At 37.4% G+C, this 27,013-nt stretch overlaps 1 protein-coding gene across 1 annotated transcript in view; it reads left to right on the top strand.

The window, feature by feature from the left end:
* The window catches only part of LOC134844491 (uncharacterized), a 53,461-nt gene that overhangs the window by 13,223 nt on the left and 13,225 nt on the right, over positions 1-27,013 (top strand). The window lies entirely within an intron of this gene.

The raw sequence follows: 27,013 nt of genomic DNA, 5'->3' as shown, positions 1-27,013 counted from the left end.
TCGGATCAGCCTAAGCCGGCGAGTCTGATCCGCACCCTCCTACTAAGAGCCGGCGTCGAGCCAAACCCTGGACCACCCAGACGCCCTCAGACACTGAAATCCCCCTGCACGGTGTGCACTGAAACCTGGGGAGGCGGCACCACCGTATGGTGCCACTGCTGCGGAACCTGGATTCACCAGCGGTGCAGCGGCCTTCGGACTGTGGCCGAATGGCACAGAGACTATGTCTGCCCGGGGTATCCACCAGTCACGCCTATCAGTGCACCCACACCCTCCCAAGCAACCACCCAGACTGTCGACCCTCCAACCCCCACTACACCACCCCACCCCACCAACTGAGTTCCCATCCCACCTCCAAATCCACGACCCCGACAACCGAAGGCAGAGCCACTGACGTTCCTGCAACTAAATTGCAACGGGATACGGAACAAAACAACAGAACTGAGCCGTTTTCTCCGTACCCGTAAGATCAAAGTGGCCGCCTTGCAGGAGACAAAGCTCACCGCCAAAGGGAAAGACCCAGTCTTTGAAGACTACACTGTAGTCCGAAAAGACCGAGGAAGCGGAGCCGGCGGAGGACTTATGTTTCTCGTGCACCACACAATCCCTTTCACCCCTGTGGACGAGAACACACCTCCTGGCGAGCCCCTCGAACACCAATCGATTCAAATCCCACTCCTAAACGAGGTGCTCACAATAAGAAACGTGTACATCCCCCCAGCAGTAGCTGCCCCTCGAACTTCACCCCCTCGTTGACTCCTTTCCTCGAGACTAGATGCTCCCTGATACTGGGCGACATCAACGCACACGACCCCCTTTGGTGCTCGTCCATTCAGGACTCGCGCGGAAAGACCCTAGCCGACGAAATTGAGGCATCGAGCTTTGGAGCGCTGAACACACCCACAGCGACCCGTATGCCAACTTCGGAAAAACACCCCAAAGTACTTGGTATCAGGTTTGACCCGATGTTCAAGTTCGGGGAACATTGCAGGGTCGCTGCCTCCAACGCCTCCAGGGCGGTCAACGCCATGAAGGCCTTGGCAGGCACGGACTGGGGTCAGGACACGGAAACGCTACTCGTGACTTTCAAAGCCCTGGTCAGGCCTCGTCTCGAATACGCGGCCCCAGTTTGGTCTACAGTCGCATCCGAGACCAGTGTCAAGCGTCTGCAGACCATCCAAAACGCGGCTCTGCGGGTCGCCACCGGGAACCATCTAACGGCCCCCCAAAGCCACCTACACGAAGAGACGCAGGTGCTCCCGGTGAAAGCCCACACGGCAATGCTTGCAACACAACATCTCTTGGCTTGCCACCTCCCCGAACACCCTGGTCAGAGACTCCTCGAGAAACCTCCTCCCCCCCGCAAAATGAAACCCACACTAGTCTCTGCCCATGCCCCCCGTCTGGAACACCTCCTCGAAGGCGTTGACCTGCCGCTACCAACGAAGGAGTACCGACGGCTCCTGAAAACTGTGCACACAGAGACGGTGGCGACGACAACCCAGTCGTATCCACCGTCTGGAGTCCTCGGTACAAGACCCCCTCCTGTCAACGTCCGAGAGGAGAAGAACCTACCCAGACGTACTCGGAGGACCCTCAGCCAACTTCGGTCTGGCTACAGTCAACACCTGTTGTCGTACCGGGCCAGGCTCGAACTAGACCAAGGGTCCTCCTGTCCCCTCTGCCATACAGCCCCCCACACGACTGCCCACCTGTTCCAGTGCCCCACAAACCCCACTGACCTCCCCCTCACTGCCCTTTGGACAAACCCGGTGGAAGCCGCCCGTTTCATTGACCTGGCCGGGGTACACCCCACAATGTAGGGCCCCGGCGAGAGGCAACTACAACAACAACAGGTGGCCAAGGTATTTTTTGATACAAATAAGGGTAATTGGATGACCCTGGTAGCTTTCGACTCATAAGTCTTATTCCAATTGTTGCAAAAGTTTTCAAAACAGTTTTATACAAAATATTTGTTGCGTTTTTAAAATTGCTAAATATATTTTGCTCCACAACATTTTGTTCTCCAAAAAAACTCAATTATGTGTTCATGCTATTGTATCAACAAAGAAGCTGACGAGACAGTGAATTGATAAACATTGGGTTAGACGTGCATGATTTATTGGTTTTAAAAAAGCATTTGACGCCAAAAGCATAGATTGCCTCATTCTGGAAGAAAAGCTTGAACAATATGACTTTGTGGGTCAATAATGGATCTTATAAAATCTTACTTATAAATAGGGTACAGTTTGTTCATCATGATTTGAAAAACATGATCTCGAAAAGTTGATATTCCATGCGGTGTACCTCTAGGATCGATATTTGGTCTTTCGAATCATGATGAACAAACTGACTTTCGTTGTTTCTATTAAACATTATTGAATTGCAAAAAATTTAGTACCTAAAAACGAGGTGCGTTTAGTCAGTGACGATTCTACTTTAATGAAAGCAGGAGCAATTAGTAAGACAGTTTATTGTTTCACGCGTGATCTAAGGAGCGTTGAAGATTGAAGAACAAGTGTACATTTGACCATAAACTGTTGAAAAAGTCGAATGAAAATCTCAGCAGAAAGACTTCCAATTACAAGTACGAAGTTTTTTGTGGGCTTCAAGTTCAAATCTCGGACAATTAAAAAAATTAGGGTCTTTCTTAAAAACCAAATTACAATTTAAAAGTCTTTTTGACCATATTTGCCGAAAACTGGCCTATTGTATTGAGTTACCGTATCACGCTAGAAAGTTCTTTTTATGACAAGAGTATTTACATTCTTACAATGCAAATGCAAAAACAAACAATACTGCTCGTATCAGGGCGAAGCCCTGAAAGTTCCGACTGTATTATAAGGTTTATGAAACAGTAATAACATAAGAAAAATTAAAAGTAAAAACAAAATGAAAAATTTTTCTTCCTTTTGAAAATTTGAAATATTTTATGAAAATCATCCCCTCACACACCGTATAAAGTAGAAAAGGATGGATTTCGGTACTTGTAACAAATCAATTATGGCAAATAAGCTTCGTTCAATCAATTTTGAACGATTTCTAAGACGGATTAACTCTCCGCTTACGCGTTAATAGCGCGAAGTATATCGCGCTCAATTGTCCCAAATTGGCCAAAATGGCTTTCTTTAAACCCCCATAATTTTACTAAAAATGATCACAGGTGAAATATCTTTTCAACTTCAAGCTCAAGACAACAATACCTTTCGAATGATATAAATGATATAAAAATTCCGTCAAAAATAGCTAGTTAAAAAGTCGAAATTTGTCTGAAGAAAAAAAAACCACCCGAGCACAAATATTCCGTTACTTTCGTATCGAAAGTCGGAACAAAAAATGTTTATGATCTACTGGCGAAAGCTCAACAAAACCGTATCTAAGTTGCAATCTTTTGATGCAAAAAAGAATCCTTAGAACAATGTTGTTTCGTTCAAGCGCACAAACGCAAGTTTGATCATGTACAAATTGTGTTCAGCCAACATGCTTTTGAAACAGTTTGAATCTTTTTCCGTGAAAGTTTTAAAAAGACTGTGAATCAGACTGTGAATAGGTCACCGCTTTGTTTCTCAAGCATTTACAGCTTTCAGAAAAAAGATTAACTAAGTCCAGAGAAAAAAATCTACTTTTCATTCCTTGTCGCCCTTTTTGTTACCAAAGCTCGTTAAAATTAAGCGTTATTAATATTAAAAATTTTTGTCTCTTAACAAAATCAATGAGAAGAAGTTGTTAAAAAGTCGGAAAATCTGTTCTAATTAGTTTGAGGCACTTTTCATAAAGTGGAACTTTTTGACATGATCTATAACAAAAGACCCATGAGTCAGCTAATATTTTCTTGACATGATCTGTAACAAGTGACCCATGAGTCAGCTATTATTTTCTTGACATGATCTGTAACAAGTGACCCATGAGTCAGCTAATTTTTTCTTGAAATGATCTGTAACAAGTGACCCATGAGTCAGCTAATATTTTCTTGACATGATCTGTAACAAGTGACCCATGAGTCAGCTAATATTTTCTTGACATGATCTGTAACAAGTGACTCATGAGTCAGCTAATGTTTTCTTGACATTATCTGTAACAAGTGACCCATGAGTCAGCTAATGTTTTCTTAACATTATCTGTAACAAGTGACCCATGAGTCAGCTAATTTTTTCTTGACATGGTCTGTAACAAGTGACCCATGAGTCAGCTAATATTTTCTTGACATGATCTGTAACAAGTGACCCACGAGTCAGCTAATATTTTCTTGACATTATCTGTAACAAGTGACCCATGAGTCAGCTAATATTTTCTTGACATGATCTGTAACAAGTGACCCATGAGTCAGCTAATTTTTTCTTGAAATGATCTGTAACAAGTTACCCATGAGTCAGCTAATATTTTTTTGACATGATCTGTAACAAGTGACCCATGAGTCAGCTAATATTTTCTTGACATGATCTGTAACAAGTGACTCATGAGTCAGCTAATGTTTTCTTGACATTATCTGTAACAAGTGACCCATGAGTCAGCTAATGTTTTCTTAACATTATCTGTAACAAGTGACCCATGGGTCAGCTAATTTTTTCTTGACATGATCTGTAACAAGTGACCCACGAGTCAGCTAATATTTTCTTGAAATGATCTGTAACAAGTGACCCATGAATCAGTTAATATTTCCTTGACATGATCTGTAACAAGTGACCCATGAGTCAGCTAATATTTTCTTGACATGATCTGTAACAAGTGACCCATGAGTCAGCTAGTATTTTCTTACATGATCTGTAACAAGTGACTCATGAGTCAGCTAATGTTTTCTTGACATTATCTGTAACAAGTGACCCATGAGTCAGCTAATGTTTTCTTAACATTATCTGTAACAAGTGACCCATGAGTCAGCTAATTTTTTCTTGACATGGTCTGTAACAAGTGACCCATGAGTCAGCTAATATTTTCTTGACATGATCTGTAACAAGTGACCCACGAGTCAGCTAATATTTTCTTGACATGATCTGTAACAAGTGACCCATGAGTCAGCTAATATTTTCTTGACATGATCTGTAACAAGTGACCCATGAGTCAGCTAATTTTTTCTTGAAATGATCTGTAACAAGTGACCCATGAGTCAGCTAATATTTTTTTGACATGATCTGTAACAAGTGACCCATGAGTCAGCTAATATTTTCTTGACATGATCTGTAACAAGTGACTCATGAGTCAGCTAATGTTTTCTTGACATTATCTATAACAAGTGACCCATGAGTCAGCTAATGTTTTCTTAACATTATCTGTAACAAGTGACCCATGAGTCAGCTAATTTTTTCTTGACATGATCTGTAACAAGTGACCCACGAGTCAGCTAATATTTTCTTGAAATGATCTGTAACAAGTGACCCATGAATCAGTTAATATTTTCTTGACATGATCTGTAACAAGTGACCCATGAGTTAGCTAATTTTTTCTTGACATGGTCTGTAACAAGTGAACCATGAGTCAGCTAGTATTTTCTTGAATTGATCTGTAACAAGTGACCCATGAGTCAGCTAATATTTTCTCGAAATGATCTGTAACAAGTGACCCATGAGTCAGCTAATATTTTTTTGACATTATCTGTAACAAGTGACCCATGAGTCAGCTAATATTTTCTTTACTTGATCTATAACAAGTGACCCCTGAGTCAGCTAATATTTTCTTGACATGATCTGTAACAAGTGACGCATGAGTCAGCTAATATTTTCTTGACATGATCTGTAACAAAAGACCCATGAGTCAGCTAATATTTTCTTGACATGATCTGTAACAAGTGACCCATGAGTCAGCTAATATTTTCTTGAATTGATCTGTAAAAATTGACCCATGAGTCAGCTAATATTTTCTTGACATTATCTGTAACAAGTGACGCATGAGTCAGCTAATATTTTCTTGACATGATCTGTAACAAGTGACCCATGAGTCAGCTAATATTTTCTTGATATGATCTGTAACAAGTGACCCATGAGTCAGCTAATATTTTCTTGAATTGATCTGTAACAATTGACCCATGAGTCAGCTAATATTTTCTTGACATTATCTGTAACAAGTGACCCATTAGTCAGCTAATATTTTCTTGACAAGATCTATATCAAGTGACCCCTGAGTCAGCTAATATTTTCTTGACGTGATCTGTAACAATTGACCCATGAGTCAGCTAATATTTTTTTGACATGATCTGTAACAAGTGACCCATGAGTCAGCTAATATTTTCTTGAAATGATCTGTAACAAGTGACCCATGAGTCAGCTAATGTTTTCTTAACATTATCTGTAACAAGTGACCCATGGGTCAGCTAATTTTTTCTTGACATGATCTGTAACAAGTGACCCACGAGTCAGCTAATATTTTCTTGAAATGATCTGTAACAAGTGACCCATGAATCAGTTAATATTTCCTTGACATGATCTGTAACAAGTGACCCATGAGTTAGCTAATTTTTTCTTGACATGGTCTGTAACAAGTGACCCATGAGTCAGCTAGTATTTTCCTGACATGATCTGTAACAAGTGACTCATGAGTCAGCTAATATTTTCTTGAAATGATCTGTAACAAGTGACCCATGAATCAGTTAATATTTTCTTGACATGATCTGTAACAAGTGACCCATGAGTTAGCTAATTTTTTCTTGACATGGTCTGTAACAAGTGACCCATGAGTCAGCTAGTATTTTCTTGAATTGATCTGTAACAAGTGACCCATGAGTCAGCTAATATTTTCTTGGCATGATCTGTAACAAGTGACCCATGAGTCAGCTAAAATTTTTTTGAAATGATCTGTAACAAGTGACCCATGAGTCAGCTAATATTTTCGTGACATGATCTGTAACAAGTGACTCATGAGTCAGCTAATGTTTTCTTGACATTATCTGTAACAAGTGACCCATGAGTCAGCTAATGTTTTCTTAACATTATCTGTAACAAGTGACCCATGAGTCAGCTAATTTTTTCTTGACATGGTCTGTAACAAGTGACCCATGAGTCAGCTAATATTTTCTTGACATGATCTGTAACAAGTGACCCACGAGTCAGCTAATATTTTCTTGACATGATCTGTAACAAGTGACCCATGAGTCAGCTAATATTTTCTTAACATGATCTGTAACAAGTGACCCATGAGTCAGCTAATTTTTTCTTGAAATGATCTGTAACAAGTGACCCATGAGTCAGCTAATATTTTTTTGACATGATCTGTAACAAGTGACCCATGAGTCAGCTAATATTTTCTTGACATGATCTGTAACAAGTGACTCATGAGTCAGCTAATGTTTTCTTGACATTATCTGTAACAAGTGACCCATGAGTCAGCTAATGTTTTCTTAACATTATCTGTAACAAGTGACCCATGAGTCAGCTAATTTTTTCTTGACATGATCTGTAACAAGTGACCCACGAGTCAGCTAATATTTTCTTGAAATGATCTGTAACAAGTGACCCATGAATCAGTTAATATTTTCTTGACATGATCTGTAACAAGTGACCCATGAGTTAGCTAATTTTTTCTTGACATGGTCTGTAACAAGTGACCCATGAGTCAGCTAGTATTTTCTTGAATTGATCTGTAACAAGTGACCCATGAGTCAGCTAATATTTTCTCGAAATGATCTGTAACAAGTGACCCATGAGTCAGCTAATATTTTTTTGACATTATCTGTAACAAGTGACCCATGAGTCAGCTAATATTTTCTTGACTTGAACTATAACAAGTGACCCCTGAGTCAGCTAATATTTTCTTGACATGATCTGTAACAAGTGACGCATGAGTCAGCTAATATTTTCTTGACATGATCTGTAACAAGTTACCCATGAGTCAGCTAATATTTTCTTGACATGATCTGTAACAAGTGACCCATGAGTCAGCTAATATTTTCTTGAATTGATCTGTAAAAATTGACCCATGAGTCAGCTAATATTTTCTTGACATTATCTGTAACAAGTGACGCATGAGTCAGCTAATATTTTCTTGACATGATCTGTAACAAGTGACCCATGAGTCAGCTAATATTTTCTTGACATGATCTGTAACAAGTGACCCATGAGTCAGCTAATATTTTCTTGAATTGATCTGTAACAATTGACCCATGAGTCAGCTAATATTTTCTTGACATTATCTGTAACAAGTGACCCATTAGTCAGCTAATATTTTCTTGACATGATCTATATCAAGTGACCCCTGAGTCAGCTAATATTTTCTTGACGTGATCTGTAACAATTGACCCATGAGTCAGCTAATATTTTTTTGACATGATCTGTAACAATTGACCCATGAGTCAGCTAATGTTTTCTTAACATTATCTGTAACAAGTGACCCATGAGTCAGCTAATGTTTTCTTAACATTATCTGTAACAAGTGACCCATGGGTCAGCTAATTTTTTCTTGACATGATCTGTAACAAGTGACCCACGAGTCAGCTAATATTTTCTTGAAATGATCTGTAACAAGTGACCCATGAATCAGTTAATATTTCCTTGACATGATCTGTAACAAGTGACCCATGAGTTAGCTAATTTTTTCTTGACATGGTCTGTAACAAGTGACCCATGAGTCAGCTAGTATTTTCTTGACATGATCTGTAACAAGTGACTCATGAGTCAGCTAATGTTTTCTTGACATTATCTGTAACAAGTGACCCATGAGTCAGCTAATGTTTTCTTAACATTATCTGTAACAAGTGACCCATGAGTCAGCTAATATTTTCTTGAATTGATCTGTAACAATTGACCCATGAGTCAGCTAATATTTTCTTGACATTATCTGTAACAAGTGACCCATTAGTCAGCTAATATTTTCTTGACATGATCTATATCAAGTGACCCCTGAGTCAGCTAATATTTTCTTGACGTGATCTGTAACAATTGACCCATGAGTCAGCTAATATTTTTTTGACATGATCTGTAACAATTGACCCATGAGTCAGCTAATGTTTTCTTAACATTATCTGTAACAAGTGACCCATGAGTCAGCTAATGTTTTCTTAACATTATCTGTAACAAGTGACCCATGGGTCAGCTAATTTTTTCTTGACATGATCTGTAACAAGTGACCCACGAGTCAGCTAATATTTTCTTGAAATGATCTGTAACAAGTGACCCATGAATCAGTTAATATTTCCTTGACATGATCTGTAACAAGTGACCCATGAGTTAGCTAATTTTTTCTTGACATGGTCTGTAACAAGTGACCCATGAGTCAGCTAGTATTTTCTTGACATGATCTGTAACAAGTGACTCATGAGTCAGCTAATGTTTTCTTGACATTATCTGTAACAAGTGACCCATGAGTCAGCTAATGTTTTCTTAACATTATCTGTAACAAGTGACCCATGAGTCAGCTAATTTTTTCTTGACATGGTCTGTAACAAGTGACCCATGAGTCAGCTAATATTTTCTTGACATGATCTGCAACAAGTGACCCACGAGTCAGCTAATATTTTCTTGACATGATCTGTAACAAGTGACCCATGAGTCAGCTAATATTTTCTTGACATGATCTGTAACAAGTGACCCATGAATCAGCTAATTTTTTCTTGAAATGATCTGTAACAAGTGACCCATGAGTCAGCTAATATTTTTTTGACATGATCTGTAACAAGTGACCCATGAGTCAGCTAATATTTTCTTGACATGATCTGTAACAAGTGACTCATGAGTCAGCTAATGTTTTCCTGACATTATCTGTAACAAGTGACCCATGAGTCAGCTAATGTTTTCTTAAAATTATCTGTAACAAGTGACCCATGAGTCAGCTAATTTTTTCTTGACATGATCTGTAACAAGTGACCCACGAGTCAGCTAATATTTTCTTGAAATGATCTGTAACAAGTGACCCATGAATCAGTTAATATTTTCTTGACATGATCTGTAACAAGTGACCCATGAGTTAGCTAATTTTTTCTTGACATGGTCTGTAACAAGTGACCCATGAGTCAGCTAGTATTTTCTTGAATTGATCTGTAACAAGTGACCCATGAGTCAGCTAATATTTTCTCGAAATGATCTGTAACAAGTGACCCATGAGTCAACTAATATTTTTTTGACATTATCTGTAACAAGTGACCCATGAGTCAGCTAATATTTTCTTGACTTGATCTATAACAAGTGACCCCTGAGTCAGCTAATATTTTCTTGACATGATCTGTAACAAGTGACTCATGAGTCAGCTAATGTTTTCTTGACATTATCTGTAACAAGTGACCCATGAGTCAGCTAATGTTTTCTTAAAATTATCTGTAACAAGTGACCCATGAGTCAGCCAATTTTTTCTTGACATGATCTGTAACAAGTGACCCACGAGTCAGCTAATATTTTCTTGAAATGATCTGTAACAAGTGACCCATGAATCAGTTAATATTTTCTTGACATGATCTGTAACAAGTGACCCATGAGTTAGCTAATTTTTTCTTGACATGGTCTGTAACAAGTGACCCATGAGTCAGCTAGTATTTTCTTGAATTGATCTGTAACAAGTGACCCATGAGTCAGCTAATATTTTCTCGAAATGATCTGTAACAAGTGACCCATGAGTCAACTAATATTTTTTTGACATTATCTGTAACAAGTGACCCATGAGTCAGCTAATATTTTCTTGACTTGATCTATAACAAGTGACCCCTGAGTCAGCTAATATTTTCTTGACATGATCTGTAACAAGAGACGCATGAGTCAGCTAATATTTTCTTGACATGATCTGTAACAAGTGACCCATGAGTCAGCTAATATTTTCTTGACATGATCTGTAACAAGTGGCCCATGAGTCAGCTAATATTTTCTTGAATTGATCTGTAACAATTGACCCATGAGTCAGCTAATATTTTCTTGACATTATCTGTAACAAGTGACCTATGAGTCAGCTAATATTTTCTTGACATGATCTGTAACAAGTGACCCATGAGTAAGCTAATATTTTCTTGACATGATCTGTAACAAGTGACCCATGAGTCAGCTAATATTTTCTTGAATTGATCTGTAACAATTGACCCATGAGTCAGCTAATATTTTCTTGACATTATCTGTAACAAGTGACCCATGAGTCAGCTAATATTTTCTTGACATGATCTATATCAAGTGACCCCTGAGTCAGCTAATATTTTCTTGACGTGATCTGTAACAATTGACCCATGAGTCAGCTAATATTTTTTTGACAAGATCTGTAACAAGTGACCCATGAGTCAGCTAATATTTTCTCGAAATGATCTGTAACAAGTGACCCATGAGTCAGCTAATATTTTCTTGACATTATCTGTAACAAGTGACCCATGAGTCAGCTAATGTTTTCTTAACATTATCTGTAACAAGTGACCCATGAGTCAGCTAATTTTTTCTTGACATGGTCTGTAACAAGTGACCCATGAGTCAGATAATATTTTCTTGACATGATCTGTAACAAGTGACCCACGAGTCAGCTAATATTTTCTTGACATGATCTGTAACAAGTGACCCATGAGTCAGCCAATATTTTCTTGATATGATCTGTAACAAGTGACCCATGAGTCAGCTAATTTTTTCTTGAAATGATCTGTAACAAGTGACCCATGAGTCAGCTAATATTTTTTTGACATGATCTGTAACAAGTGACCCATGAGTCAGCTAATTTTTTCTTGACATGATCTGTAACAAGTGACCCACGAGTCAGCTAATATTTTCTTGAAATGATCTGTAACAAGTGACCCATGAGTTAGCTAATTTTTTCTTGACATGGTCTGTAACAAGTGACCCATGAGTCAGCTAGTATTTTCTTGAATTGATCTGTAACAAGTGACCCATGAGTCAGCTAATATTTTCTCGAAATGATCTGTAACAAGTGACCCATGAGTCAGCTAATATTTTCTTGACATTATCTGTAACAAGTGACCCATGAGTCAGCTAATATTTTCTTGACTTGATCTATAACAAGTGACCCCTGAGTCAGCTAATATTTTCTTGACATTATCTGTAACAAGTGACCCATGAGTCAGCTAATGTTTTCTTAACATTATCTGTAACAAGTGACCCATGAGTCAGCTAATTTTTTCTTGACATGGTCTGTAACAAGTGACCCATGAGTCAGCTAATATTTTCTTGACATGATCTGTAACAAGTGACCCACGAGTCAGCTAATATTTTCTTGACATGATCTGTAACAAGTGATCCATGAGGCAGCTAATATTTTCTTGACATGATCTGTAACAAGTGACTCATGAGTCAGCTAATGTTTTCTTGACATTATCTGTAACAAGTGACCCATGAGTCAGCTAATGTTTTCTTAACATTATCTGTAACAAGTGACCCATGAGTCAGCTAATTTTTTCTTGACATGGTCTGTAACAAGTGACCCATAAGTCAGCTAATATTTTCTTGACATGATCTGTAACAAGTGACCCACGAGTCAGCTAATATTTTCTTGACATGATCTGTAACAAGTGATCCATGAGGCAGCTAATATTTTCTTGACATGATCTGTAACAAGTGACTCATGAGTCAGCTAATATTTTCTTGACATTATCTGTAACAAGTGACCCATGAGTCAGCTAATGTTTTCTTAACATTATCTGTAACAAGTGACCCATGAGTCAGCTAATTTTTTCTTGACATGATCTGTAACAAGTGACCCACGAGTCAGCTAATATTTTCTTGAAATGATCTGTAACAAGTGACCCATGAGTTAGCTAATTTTTTCTTGACATGGTCTGTAACAAGTGACCCATGAGTCAGCTAGTATTTTCTTGAATTGATCTGTAACAAGTGACCCATGAGTCAGCTAATATTTTCTCGAAATGATCTGTAACAAGTGACCCATGAGTCAGCTAATATTTTCTTGACATTATCTGTAACAAGTGACCCATGAGTCAGCTAATATTTTCTTGAATTGATCTATAACAAGTGACCCCTGAGTCAGCTAATATTTTCTTGACATGATCTGTAACAAGTGACGCATGAGTCAGCTAATATTTTCTTGACATGATCTGTAACAAGTGACCCATGAGTCAGCTAATATTTTCTTGACATGATCTGTAACAAGTGACCCATGAGTCAGCTAATATTTTCATGAATTGATCTGTAACAATTGACCCATGAGTCAGCTAATATTTTCTTGACATTATCTGTAACAAGTGACCCATGAGCCAGCTAATATTTTCTTGACATGATCTATATCAAGTGACCCCTGAGTCAGCTAATATTTTCTTGACGTGATCTGTAACAAGTGACCCATGAGTCAGCTAATATTTTTTTGACATGATCTGTAACAAGTGACCCATGAGTCAGCTAATATTTTCTTGAAATGATCTGTAACAAGTGACCCATGAGTCAGCTAATATTTTCTTGACATTATCTGTAACAAGTGACCCATGAGTCAGCTAATGTTTTCTTGACATGATCTATAACAAGTGACCCCTGAGTCAGCTAAGGTTTTCTTGACATGATCTATAACAAGTGACCCCTGAGTCAGCTAATATTTTCTTGGCATGATCTGTAACAAGTGACCCATGAGTCAGCTAAAATTTTCTTGACTTGATCTGTAACAAGTGACCCATGAGTCAGCTAATATTTTCGTGACATGATCTGTAACAAGTGACTCATGAGTCAGCTAATGTTTTCTTGACATTATCTGTAACAAGTGACCCATGACTCAGCTTATAATTTCTTAACATGATCTATAACAAGTGACCCATGAGTCAGCTAATATTTTCTTGACATGATCTGTAACAAGTGACCCATGAGTCAGCTAATATTTTCTTGACATGATCTGTAACAAGTGACCCATGAGTCAGCTAATATTTTCTTGAATTGATCTGTAACAATTGACCCATGAGTCAGCTAATATTTTCTTGACATTATCTGTAACAAGTGACGCATGAGTCAGCTAATATTTTCTTGACATGATCTGTAACAAGTGACCCATGAGTCAGCTAATATTTTCTTGACATGATCTGTAACAAGTGACCCATGAGTCAGCTAATATTTTCTTGAATTGATCTGTAACAATTGACCCATGAGTCAGCTAATATTTTCTTGACATGATCTGTAACAAGTGACCCATGAGTCAGCTAATATTTTCTTGGCATGATCTGTAACAAGTGACCCATGAGTCAGCTAAAATTTTCTTGACTTGATCTGTAACAAGTGACCCATGAGTCAGCTAATATTTTCGTGACATGATCTGTAACAAGTGACTCATGAGTCAGCTAATGTTTTCTTGACATTATCTGTAACAAGTGACCCATGACTCAGCTTATAATTTCTTAACATGATCTATAACAAGTGACCCATGAGTCAGCTAATATTTTCTTGGCATGATCTGTAACAAGTGACCCATGAGTCAGCTAAAATTTTCTTGACTTGATCTGTAACAAGTGACCCATGAGTCAGCTAATATTTTCTTGACATGATCTGTAACAAGTGACCCATGAGTCAGCTAATATTTTCTTGGCATGATCTGTAACAAGTGACCCATGAGTCAGCTAAAATTTTCTTGACTTGATCTGTAACAAGTGACCCATGAGTCAGCTAATATTTTCGTGACATGATCTGTAACAAGTGACCCATGAGTCAGCTAATATTTTCTTGACATGATCTGTAACAAGTGACCCATGAGTCAGCTAATATTTTCTTGACATGATCTGTAACAAGTGACCCATGAGTCAGCTAATATTTTCTTGAATTGATCTGTAACAATTGACCCATGAGTCAGCTAATATTTTCTTGACATTATCTGTAACAAGTGACGCATGAGTCAGCTAATATTTTCTTGACATGATCTGTAACAAGTGACCCATGAGTCAGCTAATATTTTCTTGACATGATCTGTAACAAGTGACCCATGAGTCAGCAAATATTTTCTTGAATTGATCTGTAACAATTGACCCATGAGTCAGCTAATATTTTCTTGACATGATCTATATCGAGTGACCCCTGAGTCAGCTAATATTTTCTTGACGTGATCTGTAACAATTGACCCATGAGTCAGCTAATATTTTTTTGACATGATCTGTAACAAGTGACCCATGAGTCAGCTAATATTTTCTTGAAATGATCTGTAACAAGTGACCCATGAGTCAGCTAATATTTTCTTGAATTGATCTGTAACAATTGACCCATGAGTCAGCTAATATTTTCTTGACATTATCTGTAACAAGTGACGCATGAGTCAGCTAATATTTTCTTGACATGATCTGTAACAAGTGACCCATGAGTCAGCTAATATTTTCTTGACATGATCTGTAACAAGTGACCCATGAGTCAGCTAATATTTTCTTGACATGATCTGTAACAAGTGACCCATGAGTCAGCTAATATTTTCTTGACATGATCTGTAACAAGTGACCCATGAGTCAGCTAATATTTTCTTGAATTGATCTGTAACAATTGACCCATGAGTCAGCTAATATTTTCTTGACATTATCTGTAACAAGTGACGCATGAGTCAGCTAATATTTTCTTGACATGATCTGTAACAAGTGACCCATGAGTCAGCTAATATTTTCTTGACATGATCTGTAACAAGTGACCCATGAGTCAGCTAATATTTTCTTGAATTGATCTGTAACAATTGACCCATGAGTCAGCTAATATTTTCTTGACATGATCTGTAACAAGTGACCCATGAGTCAGCTAATATTTTCTTGAATTGATCTGTAACAATTGACCCATGAGTCAGCTAATATTTTCTTGACATGATCTGTAACAAGTGACCCATGAGTCAGCTAATATTTTCTTGACATGATCTGTAACAAGTGACCCATGAGTCAGCTAATATTTTCTTGAATTGATCTGTAACAATTGACCCATGAGTCAGCTAATATTTTCTTGACATTATCTGTAACAAGTGACGCATGAGTCAGCTAATATTTTCTTGACATGATCTGTAACAAGTGACCCATGAGTCAGCTAATATTTTCTTGACATGATCTGTAACAAGTGAACCATGAGTCAGCTAATATTTTCTTGAATTGATCTGTAACAGTTGACCCATGAGTCAGCTAATATTTTCTTGACATTATCTGTAACAAGTGACCCATGAGTCAGCTAATATTTTCTTGACATGATCTATATCGAGTGACCCCTGAGTCAGCTAATATTTTCTTGACGTGATCTGTAACAATTGACCCATGAGTCAGCTAATATTTTTTTGACATGATCTGTAACAAGTGACCCATGAGTCAGCTAATATTTTCTTGAAATGATCTGTAACAAGTGACCCATGAGTCAGCTAATATTTTCTTGAATTGATCTGTAACAATTGACCCATGAGTCAGCTAATATTTTCTTGACATTATCTGTAACAAGTGACGCATGAGTCAGCTAATATTGTCTTGACATGATCTGTAACAAGTGACCCATGAGTCAGCTAATATTTTCTTGACATGATCTGTAACAAGTGACCCATGAGTCAGCTAATATTTTCTTGAATTGATCTGTAACAATTGACCCATGAGTCAGCTAATATTTTCTTGACATGATCTGTAACAAGTGACCCATGAGTCAGCTAATATTTTCTTGGCATGATCTGTAACAAGTGACCCATGAGTCAGCTAAAATTTTCTTGACTTGATCTGTAACAAGTGACCCATGAGTCAGCTAATATTTTCGTGACATGATCTGTAACAAGTGACCCATGAGTCAGCTAATATTTTCTTGACATGATCTGTAACAAGTGACCCATGAGTCAGCTAATATTTTCTTGAATTGATCTGTAACAGTTGACCCATGACTCAGCTAATATTTTCTTGACATTATCTGTAACAAGTGACCCATGAGTCAGCTAATATTTTCTTGACATGATCTATATCGAGTGACCCCTGAGTCAGCTAATATTTTCTTGACGTGATCTGTAACAATTGACCCATGAGTCAGCTAATATTTTTTTGATATGATCTGTAACAAGTGACCCATGAGTCAGCTAATATTTTCTTGAAATGATCTGTAACAAGTGACCCATGAGTCAGCTAATATTTTCTTGAATTGATCTGTAACAATTGACCCATGAGTCAGCTAATATTTTCTTGACATTATCTGTAACAAGTGACGCATGAGTCAGCTAATATTTTCTTGACATGATCTGTAACAAGTGACCCATGAGTCAGCTAATATTTTCTTGACATGATCTGTAACAAGTGACCCATGAGTCAGCTAATATTTTCTTGAATTGATCTGTAACAGTTGACCCATGAGTCAGCTAATATTTTCTTGACATTATCTGTAACAAGTGACCCATGAGTCAGCTAATATTTTCTTGACATGATCTATATCGAGTGACCCCTGAGTCAGCTAATATTTTCTTGACGTGATCTGTAACAATTGACCCATGAGTCAGCTAATATTTTTTTGACATGATCTGTAACAAGTGACCCATGAGTCAGCTAATATTTTCTTGAAATGATCTGTAACAAGTGACCCATGAGTCAGCTAATATTTTCTTGAATTGATCTGTAACAATTGACCCATGAGTCAGCTAATATTTTCTTGACATTATCTGTAACAAGTGACGCATGAGTCAGCTAATATTTTCTTGACATGATCTGTAACAAGTGACCCATGAGTCAGCTAATATTTTCTTGACATGATCTGTAACAAGTGACCCATGAGTCAGCTAATATTTTCTTGAATTGATCTGTAACAATTGACCCATGAGTCAGCTAATATTTTCTTGACATGATCTGTAACAAGTGACCCATGAGTCAGCTAATATTTTCTTGGCATGATCTGTAACAAGTGACCCATGAGTCAGCTAAAATTTTCTTGACTTGATCTGTAACAAGTGACCCATGAGTCAGCTAATATTTTCGTGACATGATCTGTAACAAGTGACCCATGAGTCAGCTAATATTTTCTTGACATGATCTGTAACAAGTGACCCATGAGTCAGCTAATATTTTCTTGACATGATCTGTAACAAGTGACCCATGAGTCAGCTAATATTTTCTTGAATTGATCTGTAACAATTGACCCATGAGTCAGCTAATATTTTCTTGACATTATCTGTAACAAGTGACGCATGAGTCAGCTAATATTTTCTTGACATGATCTGTAACAAGTGACCCATGAGTCAGCTAATATTTTCTTGACATGATCTGTAACAAGTGACCCATGAGTCAGCTAATATTTTCTTGAATTGATCTGTAACAATTGACCCATGAGTCAGCTAATATTTTCTTGACATGATCTGTAACAAGTGACCCATGAGTCAGCTAATATTTTCTTGGCATGATCTGTAACAAGTGACCCATGAGTCAGCTAAAATTTTCTTGACTTGATCTGTAACAAGTGACCCATGAGTCAGCTAATATTTTCGTGACATGATCTGTAACAAGTGACTCATGAGTCAGCTAATGTTTTCTTGACATTATCTGTAACAAGTGACCCATGACTCAGCTTATAATTTCTTAACATGATCTATAACAAGTGACCCATGAGTCAGCTAATATTTTCTTGGCATGATCTGTAACAAGTGACCCATGAGTCAGCTAAAATTTTCTTGACTTGATCTGTAACAAGTGACCCATGAGTCAGCTAATATTTTCGTGACATGATCTGTAACAAGTGACTCATGAGTCAGCTAATATTTTCTTGACATGATCTGTAACAAGTGACCCATGAGTCAGCTAATATTTTCTTGACATGATCTGTAACAAGTGACCCATGAGTCAGCTAATATTTTCTTGAATTGATCTGTAACAATTGACCCATGAGTCAGCTAATATTTTCTTGACATTATCTGTAACAAGTGACGCATGAGTCAGCTAATATTTTCTTGACATGATCTGTAACAAGTGACCCATGAGTCAGCTAATATTTTCTTGACATGATCTGTAACAAGTGACCCATGAGTCAGCTAATATTTTCTTGAATTGATCTGTAACAGTTGACCCATGAGTCAGCTAATATTTTCTTGACATTATCTGTAACAAGTGACCCATGAGTCAGCTAATATTTTCTTGACATGATCTATATCGAGTGACCCCTGAGTCAGCTAATATTTTCTTGACGTGATCTGTAACAATTGACCCATGAGTCAGCTAATATTTTTTTGACATGATCTGTAACAAGTGACCCATGAGTCAGCTAATATTTTCTTGAAATGATCTGTAACAAGTGACCCATGAGTCAGCTAATATTTTCTTGACATTATCTGTAACAAGTGACCCATGAGTCAGCTAATGTTTTCTTAACATTATCTGTAACAAGTGACACATGAGTCAGCTAATTTTTTCTTGACATGGTCTGTAACAAGTGACCCATGAGTCAGCTAATATTTTCTTGACATGATCTGTAACAAGTGACCCACGAGTCAGCTAATATTTTCTTGACATGATCTGTAACAAGTGACCCATGAGTCAGCCAATATTTTCTTGACATGATCTGTAACAAGTGACCCATGAGTCAGCTAATTTTTTCTTGAAATGATCTGTAACAAGTGACCCATGAGTCAGCTAATATTTTTTTGACATGATCTGTAACAAGTGACCCATGAGTCAGCTAATGTTTTCTTAACATTATCTGTAACAAGTGACCCATGAGTCAGCTAATTTTTTCTTGACATGATCTGTAACAAGTGACCCACGAGTCAGCTAATTTTTTCTTGACATGGTCTGTAACAAGTGACCCATGAGTCAGCTAATATTTTCTTGACATGATCTGTAACAAGTGACCCACGAGTCAGCTAATATTTTCTTGACATGATCTGTAACAAGTGACCCATGAGTCAGCCAATATTTTCTTGACATGATCTGTAACAAGTGACCCATGAGTCAGCTAATTTTTTCTTGAAATGATCTGTAACAAGTGACCCATGAGTCAGCTAATATTTTCTTGACATGATCTGTAACAAGTGACCCATGAGTCAGCTAATGTTTTCTTAACATTATCTGTAACAAGTGACCCATGAGTCAGCTAATTTTTTCTTGACATGATCTGTAACAAGTGACCCACGAGTCAGCTAATATTTTCTTGAAATGATCTGTAACAAGTGACCCATGAATCAGTTAATATTTTCTTGACATGATCTGTAACAAGTGACCCATGAGTTAGCTAATTTTTTCTTGACATGGTCTGTAACAAGTGACCCATGAGTCAGCTAGTATTTTCTTGAATTGATCTGTAACAAGTGACCCATGAGTCAGCTAATATTTTCTCGAAATGATCTGTAACAAGTGACCCATGAGTCAGCTAATATTTTCTTGACATTATCTGTAACAAGTGACCCATGAGTCAGCTAATATTTTCTTGACTTGATCTATAACAAGTGACCCCTGAGTCAGCTAATATTTTCTTGACATGATCTGTAACAAGTGACGCATGAGTCAGCTAATATTTTCATGACATGATCTGTAACAAGTGACCCATGAGTCAGCTAATATTTTCTTGACATGGTCTGTAACAAGTGACCCATGAGTCAGCTAATATTTTCTTGACATGATCTGTAACAAGTGACCCACGAGTCAGCTAATATTTTCTTGACATGATCTGTAACAAGTGACCCATGAGTCAGCCAATATTTTCTTGACATGATCTGTAACAAGTGACCCATGAGTCAGCTAATTTTTTCTTGAAATGATCTGTAACAAGTGACCCATGAGTCAGCTAATATTTTTTTGACATGATCTGTAACAAGTGATCCATGAGTCAGCTAATATTTTCTTGACATGATCTGTAACAAGTGACCCATGAGTCAGCTAATGTTTTCTTAACATTATCTGTAACAAGTGACCCATGAGTCAGCTAATTTTTTCTTGACATGATCTGTAACAAGTGACCCACGAGTCAGCTAATATTTTCTTGAAATGATCTGTAACAAGTGACCCATGAATCAGTTAATATTTTCTTGACATGATCTGTAACAAGTGACCCATGAGTTAGCTAATTTTTTCTTGACATGGTCTGTAACAAGTGACCCATGAGTCAGCTAGTATTTTCTTGAATTGATCTGTAACAAGTGACCCATGAGTCAGCTAATATTTTCTCGAAATGATCTGTAACAAGTGACCCATGAGTCAGCTAATATTTTCTTGACATTATCTGTAACAAGTGACCCATGAGTCAGCTAATATTTTCTTGACTTGATCTATAACAAGTGACCCCTGAGTCAGCTAATATTTTCTTGACATGATCTGTAACAAGTGACGCATGAGTCAGCTAATATTTTCTTGACATGATCTGTAACAAGTGACCCATGAGTCAGCTAATATTTTCTTGAAATGATCTGTAACAAGTGACCCATGAGTCAGCTAATATTTTCTTGACATTATCTGTAACAAGTGACCCATGAGTCAGCTAATGTTTTCTTAACATTATCTGTAACAAGTGACCCATGAGTCAGCTAATTTTTTCTTGACATGGTCTGTAACAAGTGACCCATGAGTCAGCTAATATTTTCTTGACATGATCTGTAACAAGTGACCCACGAGTCAGCTAATATTTTCTCGAAATGATCTGTAACAAGTGACCCATGAGTCAGCTAATATTTTCTTGACATTATCTGTAACAAGTGACCCATGAGTCAGCTAATATTTTCTTGACTTGATCTATAACAAGTGACCCCTGAGTCAGCTAATATTTTCTTGACATGATCTGTAACAAGTGACGCATGAGTCAGCTAATATTTTCTTGACATTATCTGTAACAAGTGACCCATGAGTCAGCTAATGTTTTCTTAACATTATCTGTAACAAGTGACCCATGAGTCAGCTAATTTTTGCTTGACATGATCTGTAACAAGTGACCCACGAGTCAGCTAATATTTTCTTGAAATGATCTGTAACAAGTGACCCATGAATCAGTTAATATTTTCTTGACATGATCTGTAACAAGTGACCCATGAGTTAGCTAATTTTTTCTTGACATGGTCTGTAACAAGTGACCCATGAGTCAGCTAGTATTTTCTTGAATTGATCTGTAACAAGTGACCCATGAGTCAGCTAATATTTTCTCGAAATGATCTGTAACAAGTGACCCATGAGTCAGCTAATATTTTCTTGACATTATCTGTAACAAGTGACCCATGAGTCAGCTAATATTTTCTTGACTTGATCTATAACAAGTGACCCCTGAGTCAGCTAATATTTTCTTGACATGATCTGTAACAAGTGACGCATGAGTCAGCTAATATTTTCTTGACATGATCTGTAACAAGTGACCCATGAGTCAGCTAATATTTTCTTGAAATGATCTGTAACAAGTGACCCATGAGTCAGCTAATATTTTCTTGACATTATCTGTAACAAGTGACCCATGAGTCAGCTAATGTTTTCTTAACATTATCTGTAACAAGTGACCCATGAGTCAGCTAATTTTTTCTTGACATGGTCTGTAACAAGTGACCCATGAGTCAGCTAATATTTTCTTGACATGATCTGTAACAAGTGACCCACGAGTCAGCTAATATTTTCTCGAAATGATCTGTAACAAGTGACCCATGAGTCAGCTAATATTTTCTTGACATTATCTGTAACAAGTGACCCATGAGTCAGCTAATATTTTCTTGACTTGATCTATAACAAGTGACCCCTGAGTCAGCTAATATTTTCTTGACATGATCTGTAACAAGTGACGCATGAGTCAGCTAATATTTTCTTGACATGATCTGTAACAAGTGACCCATGAGTCAGCTAATATTTTCTTGAAATGATCTGTAACAAGTGACCCATGAGTCAGCTAATATTTTCTTGACATTATCTGTAACAAGTGACCCATGAGTCAGCTATTGTTTTCTTAACATTATCTGTAACAAGTGACCCATGAGTCAGCTAATTTTTTCTTGACATGGTCTGTAACAAGTGACCCATGAGTCAGCTAATATTTTCTTGACATGATCTGTAACAAGTGACCCACGAGTCAGCTAATATTTTCTTGACATGATCTGTAACAAGTGACCCATGAGTCAGCCAATATTTTTTTGACATGATCTGTAACAAGTGACCCATGAGTCAGCTAATTTTTTCTTGAAATGATCTGTAACAAGTGACCCATGAGTCAGCTAATATTTTTTTGACATGATCTGTAACAAGTGATCCATGAGTCAGCTAATATTTTCTTGACATGATCTGTAACAAGTGACCCATGAGTCAGCTAATGTTTTCTTAACATTATCTGTAACAAGTGACCCATGAGTCAGCTAATTTTTTCTTGACATGATCTGTAACAAGTGACCCACGAGTCAGCTAATATTTTCTTGAAATGATCTGTAACAAGTGACCCATGAATCAGTTAATATTTTCTTGACATGATCTGTAACAAGTGACCCATGAGTTAGCTAATTTTTTCTTGACATGGTCTGTAACAAGTGACCCATGAGTCAGCTAGTATTTTCTTGAATTGATCTGTAACAAGTGACCCATGAGTCAGCTAATATTTTCTCGAAATGATCTGTAACAAGTGACCCATGAGTCAGCTAATATTTTCTTGACATTATCTGTAACAAGTGACCCATGAGTCAGCTAATATTTTCTTGACTTGATCTATAACAAGTGACCCCTGAGTCAGCTAATATTTTTTTGACATGATCTGTAACAAGTGACGCATGAGTCAGCTAATATTTCTTGACATGATATGTAAAAAGTGACCCATGAGTCAGCTAATATTTTCTTGACATGGTCTGTAACAAGTGACCCATGAGTCAGCTAATATTTTCTTGACATGATCTGTAACAAGTGACCCACGAGTCAGCTAATATTTTCTTGACATGATCTGTAACAAGTGACCCATGAGTCAGCCAATATTTTCTTGACATGATCTGTAACAAGTGACCCATGAGTCAGCTAATTTTTTCTTGAAATGATCTGTAACAAGTGACCCATGAGTCAGCTAATATTTTCTTGAAATGATCTGTAACAAGTGACCCATGAGTCAGCTAATATTTTCTTGACATTATCTGTAACAAGTGACCCATGAGTCAGCTAATTTTTTCTTGACATGATCTGTAACAAGTGACCCACGAGTCAGCTAATATTTTCTTGACATGATCTGTAACAAGTGACCCATGAGTCAGCCAATATTTTCTTGACATGATCTGTAACAAGTGACCCATGAGTCAGCTAATTTTTTCTTGAAATGATCTGTAACAAGTGACCCATGAGTCAGCTAATATTTTTTTGACATGATCTGTAACAAGTGATCCATGAGTCAGCTAATATTTTCTTGACATGATCTGTAACAAGTGACCCATGAGTCAGCTAATGTTTTCTTAACATTATCTGTAACAAGTGACCCATGAGTCAGCTAATTTTTTCTTGACATGATCTGTAACAAGTGACCCACGAGTCAGCTAATATTTTCTTGAAATGATCTGTAACAAGTGACCCATGAATCAGTTAATATTTTCTTGACATGATCTGTAACAAGTGACCCATGAGTTAGCTAATTTTTTCTTGACATGGTCTGTAACAAGTGACCCATGAGTCAGCTAGTATTTTCTTGAATTGATCTGTAACAAGTGACCCATGAGTCAGCTAATATTTTCTCGAAATGATCTGTAACAAGTGACCCATGAGTCAGCTAATATTTTCTTGACATTATCTGTAACAAGTGACCCATGAGTCAGCTAATATTTTCTTGACTTGATCTATAACAAGTGACCCCTGAGTCAGCTAATATTTTCTTGACATGATCTGTAACAAGTGACGCATGAGTCAGCTAATATTTTCTTGACATGATCTGTAACAAGTGACCCATGAGTCAGCTAATATTTTCTTGACATGGTCTGTAACAAGTGACCCATGAGTCAGCTAATATTTTCTTGACATGATCTGTAACAAGTGACCCACGAGTCAGCTAATATTTTCTTGACATGATCTGTAACAAGTGACCCATGAGTCAGCCAATATTTTCTTGACATGATCTGTAACAAGTGACCCATGAGTCAGCTAATTTTTTCTTGAAATGATCTGTAACAAGTGACCCATGAGTCAGCTAATATTTTTTTGACATGATCTGTAACAAGTGATCTATGAGTCAGCTAATATTTTCTTGACATGATCTGTAACAAGTGACCCATGAGTCAGCTAATGTTTTCTTAACATTATCTGTAACAAGTGACCCATGAGTCAGCTAATTTTTTCTTGACATGATCTGTAACAAGTGACCCACGAGTCAGCTAATATTTTCTTGAAATGATCTGTAACAAGTGACCCATGAATCAGTTAATATTTTCTTGACATGATCTGTAACAAGTGACCCATGAGTTAGCTAATTTTTTCTTGACATGGTCTGTAACAAGTGACCCATGAGTCAGCTAGTATTTTCTTGAATTGATCTGTAACAAGTGACCCATGAGTCAGCTAATATTTTCTCGAAATGATCTGTAACAAGTGACCCATGAGTCAGCTAATATTTTCTTGACATTATCTGTAACAAGTGACCCATGAGTCAGCTAATATTTTCTTGACTTGATCTATAACAAGTGACCCCTGAGTCAGCTAATATTTTCTTGACATGATCTGTAACAAGTGACGCATGAGTCAGCTAATATTTTCTTGACATGATCTGTAACAAGTGACCCATGAGTCAGCTAATATTTTCTTGACATGGTCTGTAACAAGTGACCCATGAGTCAGCTAATATTTTCTTGACATGATCTGTAACAAGTGACCCACGAGTCAGCTAATATTTTCTTGACATGATCTGTAACAAGTGACCCATGAGTCAGCCAATATTTTCTTGACATGATCTGTAACAAGTGACCCATGATTCAGCTAATTTTTTCTTGAAATGATCTGTAACAAGTGACCCATGAGTCAGCTAATATTTTTTTGACATGATCTGTAACAAGTGATCCATGAGTCAGCTAATATTTTCTTGACATGATCTGTAACAAGTGACCCATGAGTCAGCTAATGTTTTCTTACCATTATCTGTAACAAGTGACCCATGAGTCAGCTAATTTTTTCTTGACATGATCTGTAACAAGTGACCCACGAGTCAGCTAATATTTTCTTGAAATGATCTGTAACAAGTGACCCATGAATCAGTTAATATTTTCTTGACATGATCTGTAACAAGTGACCCATGAGTTAGCTAATTTTTTCTTGACATGGTCTGTAACAAGTGACCCATGAGTCAGCTAGTATTTTCTTGAATTGATCTGTAACAAGTGACCCATGAGTCAGCTAATATTTTCTCGAAATGATCTGTAACAAGTGACCCATGAGTCAGCTAATATTTTCTTGACATTATCTGTAACAAGTGACCCATGAGTCAGCTAATATTTTCTTGACTTGATCTATAACAAGTGACCCCTGAGTCAGCTAATATTTTCTTGACATGATCTGTAACAAGTGACGCATGAGTCAGCTAATATTTTCTTGACATGATCTGTAACAAGTGACCCATGAGTCAGCTAATATTTTCTTGACATGATCTGTAACAAGTGACCCATGAGTCAGCTAATATTTTCATGAATTGATCTGTAACAATTGACCCATGAGTCAGCTAATATTTTCTTGACATTATCTGTAACAAGTGACCCATGAGTCAGCTAATATTTTCTTGACATGATCTATATCAAGTGACCCCTGAGTCAGCTAATATTTTCTTGACGTGATCTGTAACAAGTGACCCATGAGTCAGCTAATATTTTTTTGACATGATCTGTAACAAGTGACCCATGAGTCAGCTAATTTTTTCGTGAAATGATCTGTAACAAGTGACCCATGAGTCAGCTAATATTTTCTTGACATTATCTGTAACAAGTGACCCATGAGTCAGCTAATGTTTTCTTGACATGATCTATAACAAGTGACCCCTGAGTCAGCTAATGTTTTCTTGACATGATCTATAACAAGTGACCCCTGAGTCAGCTAATATTTTCTTGGCATGATCTGTAACAAGTGACCCATGAGTCAGCTAAAATTTTCTTGACATGATCTGTAACAAGTGACCCATGAGTCAGCTAATATTTTCGTGACATGATCTGTAACAAGTGACTCATGAGTCAGCTAATGTTTTCTTGACATTATCTGTAACAAGTGACCCATGACTCAGCTTATAATTTCTTAACATGATCTATAACAAGTGACCCATGAGTCAGCTAATATTTT

The sequence above is a fragment of the Symsagittifera roscoffensis genome, chromosome 4 (genome assembly GCF_963678635.1).
Source record: "Symsagittifera roscoffensis chromosome 4, txSymRosc1.1, whole genome shotgun sequence".
In the NCBI taxonomy this organism is placed as follows: Eukaryota; Metazoa; Xenacoelomorpha; order Acoela; family Convolutidae; genus Symsagittifera; species Symsagittifera roscoffensis.
Note: the sequence above shows the minus strand (reverse complement) of the source record. Positions and strands in the feature narration are given on the sequence as shown.